Here is a 10,266-nt window from a genome sequence, read left to right as displayed (position 1 = left end):
TTGACAATCACTTTGTTAAACTCTCGGTAGTCGATACACAGCCGCAACGACCCATCTTTCTTCTTGACAAATAGAACCGGAGCTCCCCAAGGCGAAGAACTCGGACGAATAAATACTTTATCCAAAAGATCTTGCAACTGCGTCTTCAACTCCTTCATCTCGGTAGGGGCCATATGGTACGGAGCCTTAGAAATAGGAACCATACCTGGAGCTAGATCAATCACAAACTCAACGTCTCTGTCCGGCGGCAAACCCGGCACATCATCCTCAAACACATCAGCAAACTTCCTCACCACATCGATATCATCAATATTCAACTTCACAATATTATCCACATCCACAATAGAAGCCAGAAACCCATCACAACCTCTACACAGCAATCTCTCAGCCTCAAGACATGAAATAAAAGGAAGGACCAGCGAAGTACTTGCACTGGCGAGCGTACCTCCCTTAATGCTATCATCTGCAAAGGTCACCGTCTTAGCAACGCAATCAATAACAGCACGATAGGTCGACAGCCAATCCATGCCAAGAATAACATCAAAAGCAATCATCGGGATCACAATCAAATCAGCAAAGACCTCTCGCTCATCAATACGAACAGGGCATGCATACACAATAGACGTCGGGCACAACACATCCCCCGAAGGCAAAACAACATTGAACTGGAGGGGAAAAACAGAAGGAACTATACCCAAAGATCACAAAAACAATTCAGACATAAAAGAATGATTAGCACCAGTATCAATCAAAGTCGTAGCTACTCTGCCTGAAATTAAAATAGTGCTAGAGATCACAAAAGAATCATGATTAATACCTTCCTTGGTCATCGCAAAGATGCGACCCTGAACCTTCTCTTGGCTAGCTCCTCTTGGACAATCTCGGGCAATGTGGCATGCCGTGCCACAACGATAGCAAGAATGAGTGCCAAATCTGCACTCTCCCCTATGATGTCTCCCACACTTGGGACATAAAGGCTTCTCGGGATCAGATGGAGCAACTGGAACTGTCGGTGGTCTAGGATTCGAGTCCATCTTACCTTTCCCCTTGAATCGATCTCTGCCACGCTGACTCGAACTCTGTCCCCTCTGAGCAGTGGCCTGATGCCTCGCCTGCCTCTCCCTAGCAATGTCTTTCTCGTCCTGCTCGGCTAACAAAGCCTTAGACACAATCTCCTTGAAAGTCACAGCCTTGGACATATTGATATCTCGACGAATCTCAGCTCTAAGGCCTCGAATGAAATGAGCACCTTTGTCTTTGTCGTTGGAAGCAATGTACGGAGCAAACAAGCAACCCTCTTCAAACTTCAGAATATACTCATCCACATTCAAGCTCCCCTGTCGAAGCTCCAAGAACTCCGAAACCTTCCTCGCTCGAAGTGCGTCGGGGAAATACTTGTCATAGAACAACTCAGTAAACTCTGACCACTTCAATGTCGAGACATCAACTCCAACCATGGTCGCATTCCACCATATGCGAGCAGCTTTAACCAACATGAATACAGCACAGCTGATACGGTCTCTGTCCTCGTAGTGGAGATGATCGAAGATCGCCTCTAAAGCCTTGACCCACTCGACTGCATCTAAAGGATCGGTGCTCCCTGAAAATTCTGGCGGATCCATCCTCTTAAAGCAGAAAATATGGCATCAGTGCCAACAGCCTGAGCAACTTGCCCTCTTGCTTGACCTCTGCCCTGACCTGCTCCTTGCAATCGGAGCAACTGCTGGATCTGCTCACTATGGACCTTGGCCTGCTCTTTCAATAACTTGCCGAACTCATCGACAACTCTCGAGGAAGAACTATCCTCACCCTCTACTGCTTTCCTGTTAGGTGGCATCCTCTACTCTACAATGGGCTCACAAAAGACATATCAATAGATAATAATGGATAGATGCAAAAGAAAACATACCCGGACAGTTGAAAGTAGACGAAGTCATATGCATTGGTCCGAAGAACACCGCTCTGATACCACTAAATGTGACACCTCTGATCTCTTTAAATAAAATACACAGCGGAAATTAAAATTTTCTTTAAAATACGGAAGGAGTTTCAAAATACATTTCTTTAAACATCTTTACAAAATAACAATACATGATCATTTGAATGACATAACAAAATACAAAACAACATTCCTATGATCATGCCAAAATCTTCCTTCCAACGGTGTATGCATATGACCCCCTGTCCACAGTCAACGTCCCGGGCCGCCACTCTGATCTGCATCACATGAAATAACTGAAATGAGAATAAATCTCAGCAAGTGAAACTCTTACATAACAATGAACATATCATACTCTGTAAAACATAGCTTTGAAATCATAAATACCATCAACTCTGAATCATAAACTCTTAACATGAACATTATAACAATAGCATGAAATGAGATGGTATTTCTCTTTACTCTGGGATTGATATTAATAGTATCTCTGCTCTGGGGTGCTCGTATCCCAAATCGATATAAACCGATAACTCTGAGGGATATAAGCCTATGGTCGTTGATCAACTAATTGCATGCAATCTCTGACTATGTATTTATCAATCCAGAAAACATTTAAAATCTCTCTTGGCATTAACAATCACTTTGAAACTCTTTCTTTTCTCTTGTATTCCCTTTGAACAATAATGAGACATAAAAGTCTCCAATATGCATAGCAATGGAATCAATACATAACAATGAATCAATTGAAGGGAATAACACCTTAAAACCTTTGAAACACAATACATATAACTTCATGTGAGCACAAAGGATGAAATTCAACTTACAAACCAATAGAACACCTCAATCAAAGTTCTTGAACACCACCTACAACAATAATCCATAAATAACACCAACATCAACTCTATATCCAAGAATCCAAGCTAAATAATCCATAAATCCACAAGAACAACAAACCCAAGTCAACTCTTAACTCAAAACCTTAAAAGAATCGTACCAAAAGCTTACCTTAGCTTCCTAGCACCAAGGAGAACCACGATCTCAAGTCGAAACGCAAACTAAACGCTTGAATCGAAGATAGGAAGTGAAAGAAATGGATGAAAACCCTTGCTAGAAGAGAGAAAATCGGAAATGAGAACAAAGGAAAAGGGAAAGTATGGCCAACCACTCCCAAAAAGTAACTTAAAATCTCGCCCATACCTAGACCGCGGGTGCGCTGCCACAAGCACCGCGGGTGCGCTTAGCTCACGGCACAACACAAAATTCTGGAACACTCGGACCGCGGGTGCGGCGCTGCAGACACCGCGGGTGCGGTCATCACCGCGGGTGCGGTCCTTGCACTACCGCAGGTGAGGTCCTGCTACGGCTTCCCAACTCCAAAATCATGAATAGTACACCGCGGGGGCACTCGCGGGTGCACTCTGGTCACGGCAATGATCAAAACTCAACCAACTAAAATCGATCCGAAACTCTGAAACGAACAACCAACAACAACTAATACCTCAAGACAATAATAACCAATAATACTATGGCCCAAAACACAACTCTAAACATCTAATCACATAACCCAAATAACAAGCAAAGCTTAAACCGTACCGTACACCGGGCTCGGCTATTACACAGTTGGAGGATTTACTGGCCAAGAGGTATATCAGACTGAGTGTGTCTCCTTGGGGTTCTCCCGTCCTGTTTGTGAGAAAGAAAGATGGTTCAATGAGACCCTGCATCGACTACCGGCAACTGAACAAAGCAACATTAAAGAATAAATATCCCTTGCCCCGTATTGATGATTTATTTGATCAGTTGCAGGGTTCTTCAGTATATTCCAAGATCGATCTGAGATCTGGATATCATCAGCTGAGAGTCAGGGATTCTGATATCTCGAAGACAGCATTCAGAACCAGGTATGGACATTATGAGATTATGGTCATGCTGTTTGGTTTGACGAATGATCCAGCTGTATTTATGGGTCTGATGAACCGTATATTCCAGAGGTATCTTGTTGATTTCGTTATTATATTCATTGATGATATCTTGATTTATTCAAAGAATATGATTGATCATGCCGAGCATTTGAGAACTGTATTAAAAATTCTGAGGGCTGAGAAATTATATGCTAAACTGTCGAAATGCGAGTTTTGGTTGAGACAGGTTGTATTCTTGGGTCATATTATATCCGGATACGGTATTTCTGTTGATCCTAGCAAGGTTGAGGCTGTGATCAGATGGCCAAGACCGACATCAATACCTGAGATTCGCAGTTTTATGGGTATGGCAGGATATTACCGGCGATTTAAAGATTTCTTGAGTATTGCCTATCATATTACTCAGTTGACGCAGAAGAAAGCTCCATTTGTATGGTTTGAAGCTTGTGAGTCCAGTTTTCTTGAGCTAAAGAAACGACAGACCAGTGCACCGATATTGACTATTCCATCAGGTACTGGTGATTTTGTGGTTTATATTGATGCATCTCACCGAGGATTGGGTTGTATTCTGTTGCAGCGATGGCATGTTATTGCATATGCTTCGAGACAGCTGAAGCCACATGAGACTCGTTACCCAATTCATGATCTTGAATTGGCGGCCATTGTATTTGCTTTGAAGATATGGCGACATTACCTTTATGGTGAGAAGTTCGAAATCTATTCTGATCATAAAAGCTTGAAATATCTCTTTTCACAGTCAGAGTTGAATATAAGACAGCGAAGATAGCTTGATTTACTTAAAGACTTCGATTGTGAAATCAAGTACTATCCAAGAAAATCCAATGCAGCAGCTGATGCACTGAGTCGAAAGGTATGTTCTTTATCCTTAACAACGATTGGTGTTTCGAATTTAATAGAAGATTACTATTTGTCTGGATTGGTATTTGAGACAGATTATATATCGATGAGATTATATGTTAGTGAAGTCGAACCAGAGCTGATTTTGAAAATTAAAGCGGCTCAGAAAAGTGATCAAAATGTGCAAAACTCGATAGCGATGGTCAGAGCAGGCATCGATCTGAGTATCAGGTGCGTGACAGTGTACTGTATGTGAATAATCGTCTTGTTGTGCCGAATGTTCCCGATTTGAAACGACATATATTGTCAGAAGCGCATAGCAGTCGATTCAGTATTCATCCTGATGGCAGAAAGATGTATAATGATTTGAAAAGACAGTTTTGCTGGAAACAGATGTGTAAAGGCCCATATTTCGTATTCATATTTTAGCGGAATTATTAAAAATTTTCTAAATAAATAATTATCTTGCTTCATTTTTAAAATAAACATGTAAATAATTTAATTTTAAAATAACAGCGGAAGTAAATATTATTTTCAAGCAACAACTTAAAATTAATCCAACGTAAACAACAATTTAAAAATAATCCAACGTATTAAAACTGAGTTTGAATAATAAAAGGTGCATAAACTAAAACATGAGGTCCTCGAGTTTTCTACTGCTGCCACAAGATAGCTCACTGGTGTACGCCCTCCGTCTCGACCTCATCAGTACCTACAACAATCAAGTCTAGTGAGTCTAAAGACTCAACATGTATATATCGTGAATAACAAGTAATATATATCATAAAATCGCATGCAACGTAAAATAAAGTATCGTAAAGTGTATGGTGAAAATCGTATCATGAATAATTATATCTACGTGCATATCTGAAAATCATACGTAAAAGCTTTGCTCAATAGAACTCTGTCATAACATATCATAATTTTCTGGTAGAGATAATGTTTCTAAGCAAGTGGCCCATAACATAGCGTGAGTGCCTGATCAGACTAAACCATAGTATACTGGGCGGTAGAGATCACCACAGCCCTTGGGCTGAATGTCCGTACCCATACATAATCATAAACCAGTCATAAGTCACCGGGTGGAGAGGTCCTCGGTTGCGCCTATCGACTTCCAAACCCATAAACGTAAGGTGGCCACAAGACATATCGCATATATCTCAAAAATAAACATTTTATATTTTTATGGACGTAATATAATTATAAACTTATATTTTTTACCAGATGATTTGGATCGCTCCCAAGCTTGCTGCGACTTAACTCTAATATGTGACACATGCAAATAATATTATCTTGACTTAAACTTGACAATAGAACCAAAACTCAACAATAGAACCAAAAATGAGACTATTTGGACCAACCACTTGATTTTTAATCATAGTATCGTACCAACCCGAATCAACATTAAACCGACGTTTAACCATGATTAAAAATACCCCAAACATACTTAAAAATATGCACAAGGACTGTAAAACACGAAAATAGGTGAATGGAACACAAAAACATAAAACACTCTTTCAAGAGTCATTTTGGCACCTTTCACCGTAAATTCTCGTACGACCTCTAAACTGGACCAAATCACAAACGGCCAAAACCATGACTTTCCTAACTCATTGAGGTACTGTTCAGTTCAAGTCCATGGGTTAAAAGCCAACCAAGAACTCAAACAAGCACCAAAACCGAAGATGAAAGTTGCTGTCAAATTACAGCAGTAGCAGCTTGTGTGTTTGTGGTGTAAACTCTGAAAATTAATGACCATTGGCTTGAACCCCGCCCAAGGACTCTTACCATCATCATAAAGCATGGCTTGGACCATGGCTAAGGGCTAAAAGCCGAACAAAAATCAAGCAACCACCTAGAACAAGAACAGCATACCACCCGAGAGCACCCCTTGGGATGGAGTGTCTTGTAATGACATATTTTACTGTCTTGTCTCATTCCAAGGGTCATTTGATCGACCATGGCTAGATCTAGACATGATGGAGAGTTGTATGAACCATGGCTATCGGCTAGAAGCCAACCATAATCCACACAACACACCAAAACCGAAACCACATTCATAAAAAAAATCAGAATTTTAGAACCGTGGGACACTTGCTATGTTGCTGTAAAAATCCGAAGGATCCGTGAACTAGGCTTGGAGAAACTGATTTGGTCACTTCTTAGACATGATAAGGTAGGGTTCTAACCATGGCTATAGTCCCTAGGACAGCCAAGATTCGAACACACTCACCTTACCCAGTTAATGGCCAAAACCGAGACCCATTCTGCACATAAGGGAAAATTCTGCTGTCATTTCTTTGTTTGTGAATGTATGTATGTAAACCAATGAACTAAAAACATCTTAACACACTCTAAATTATGCCTATATGCAGCCTTGAGTGCTGGGAACCGATCAACTCCCTGTAAGCATCAAAACACACCAAACCGTGACATTGAAACCAAAGGATCCGAGAAACTTTGTACAGATTTTTGCTTTGCTTGAAAGTTGCCGTCATTTTCGTGATTTTTCTTGAATTATAGTTATATAACAGGTTAAAAATATCTATAGGACTTGATTGAAGAGAAAGGAAACAATATATACATGCCTGGAATTTGTTTTGACAAAAATAAATCAATACGACGAAATACGAGCGACGGAACGGAGTTAGATTTATTTTCTTGTTTTCTGCTGCTATCTCACGTCTCTAAGCTGCTGATTTTCTCTGATTATTTCGGTCACATGGATGGAGATGTGTTATGTAATGGAGGTGATGGTTACAAGAGATGTTAAAGGTGTCATTATATGCATTAAGGTGGGAGTTACAAGTCAAGAAGTTGAAGAATTTTGAAATGATTCCCTTCCCTAGCTGCTGTTGGTTTTTGCTTCTTATTCCTACTACATGTGCTCGATAATTTGCTTAGATAATGGTTTGAGGAAAATGATGTGGATTATAGTATTTGAATTTACTACTACCATAATGTGTTATTGATTACCACTTGTATTTTAGCTTCTTAATGTTTTACCACCCATTGAACATTTTAGTGAATTAACACATTTATTTAGAATAAAATTTTACATGGCATTGCATGGTTTAAAATTTAATTATTTAAATGTTATGTTAAATTTCTTGACTATTTTATATCTAGATTAATTCATCCTTATTTGTTTACATATTTTAATTTAAGCTTTAATTAAATATTAACCTAAAGAACTTATTTACCAACTTAGCTCTAATTAATTAAAAAATTTCTACAACATTCTATTTCTTTAAATTAAATTATTCCTTGACTTAAATTAAATTTAGGAATATCTTTCTTATTATTAGCCTTATCTTTAATCTCCAAACTCCGGTCCGGCCTCTCGTATTTATCTTGAAAAGCTAAAACCAGAAATCTACTTTTAAAATAAATAAAACACTTCATATATTCATAAATATTCATTTTTAATTTAAATAATAGAAATTATGCATGACTTATACGTAATCTGATTTTTCGGGTGCTACAAGATGAAAGCTGATATTGCTATATTTGTATCCAAATGTCTGAATTGCCAACAGGATAAACCGAGAGGAAGAAACCAGGAGGATTGTTACAGAGATTGACTATTCCTGAATGGAAATGGGATCACATTTCCATGGATTTTGTGACGCAGTTACCACGTTCCTCCAGAGGTTTTAATGCGATTTGGGTCGTGATTGACAGATTGACCAAATCAGCATGCTTTATTCCGTACAAGATGACGTACCGACATGACCAGATGGCAGAGATCTATGTCAGAGAGGTGGTCAGATTGCATGGAGTGCCGAAGTCGATTGTTTCAAACCGTGATCCTCGGTTCACTTCGCACTTCTGGCAGAGTTTACAGCAGGCTCTAGGTACGAAATTACAGCTGAGTACCACATATCATCCACAAACTGACGGACAGTCAGAACGGACGATTCAGACATTAGAAGATTTTCTTAGAGCTATAGTGCTTTATTTTAGCACTGATTGGCATGATGCATAGCCACTTTATGAATTTTCCTACAACAACAGCTATCAGACAAGTATTGAGATGGCTCCTTTTGAGGCGTTGTATGGAAAGAAGTGCAGATCCCCTCTGTATTGAGACGATATCTTTGAGGTTCCTGAGATTGGACCTGACATGATCAGAGATATGATGGAGAAAGTGAAGCTGATTCAGAAGAGAATGAAGGCAGCTCAAGATATACATGCCAAATATGCCAACATCAGACGACGACCGTTGGTATTTGAGGCAGGAGACCGAGTATTTTTGAAGATTTTCCCCTTCAGAGGAGTTGTCAGATTTGGCAAAAAATGGAATCTGTCTCCATGATATATTGGGCCGTATGAGATTCTCGAGAAGATAGGAGATCGTGCCTATCGACTCGCCTTACCACGTTCTCTATGTGGGATACATGACGTCTTTCATGTATCATTATTGCGGAAATACCTGCCTAATGCTTCACGTGTTATTCAGCCAGCAGAGGCCGAACTTGACGAGACATTGAGCTATTTTGAAAAGCCGATTCAGATTCTCGATCGAAAGGAAAAGCAAATCAGAATGAAGACTATTCCGATTGTGAAGATTCAGTGGAGTCATCATGTCGAACAAGCTACCTGGGAGACTGAGTCAGACATGAGACAGAGATTCCCAAGGTTATTTCATTGATGTGAGTTTTCTTTCAGTATTCTGTTATATACTCCTTATTAATATGATTGATTGCATGTGATTTCAGGGACGAAATCGTATCTTGTGGGGGAGAAATATAATGCCCGAGATTTATGGTGTTGTTTATCTGAAATGATTCATTGATTAATTGATGTGATTATAGACAGAACGGATCAGACTAGGGAAGCCGAAAAGAAGTTGGAATGATGTGCGAGGAAAAGACCTCACGCATATGCGTGACCCTGCCGGGCACATCCCAAGAGTTGTGAAGAATGGTAAAGGACCTCGCGCATATGCGCCGAATGAGGGCGCGCATATGCGCGAGCTGCCGTGTGAATGACGCGCCGAGACATATTGTCTCGCGCATATGCACCTAGACAGGTCGCGCATATGCGCGAGACGTGTTTAACAAAGGATGAGCCACACGTCCCTTACATGCAAGATATATATATATATATATATATATATACATATATATGTTGGATTCATTTCTTCTGGAGAAACAAAAAGAAAGCCGAAGCCTTCTTCAGAGAATTGACAAGCTTTAGGATACTAGAATTTGATTTGCGAAAAATCCATCCGTCTGATTTTGAATCCGACTTCAGTACTGTGTTCCTATCGACGCAGGCTTCAATTTGACGTAAGTTTTATTAAGTTTTGATATGTCTTGAAATTACGATATTACCAGAATCAAATATGATTCATATATGATGTTCTTGACATGTTAGACATCGTATAATCGAAATCGGATTGAAGAACGGATACTGTATATAATTGTTATGATTTTCTGAGTTGATATGATTGAGATTTGATATCAAATTTGTATCATTATTGATTATGAGTTGCGGTAATTGATATCTGTTGATATTGCATTGACGAGGATATTCATATTG

Source organism: Primulina eburnea, chromosome 7 (assembly GCF_022965805.1).
Source record: "Primulina eburnea isolate SZY01 chromosome 7, ASM2296580v1, whole genome shotgun sequence".
Classification (NCBI taxonomy): domain Eukaryota; kingdom Viridiplantae; phylum Streptophyta; class Magnoliopsida; order Lamiales; family Gesneriaceae; genus Primulina; species Primulina eburnea.
The sequence above is the reverse complement of the archived record's forward strand: the minus strand, read 5'-3'. Positions refer to the sequence as shown.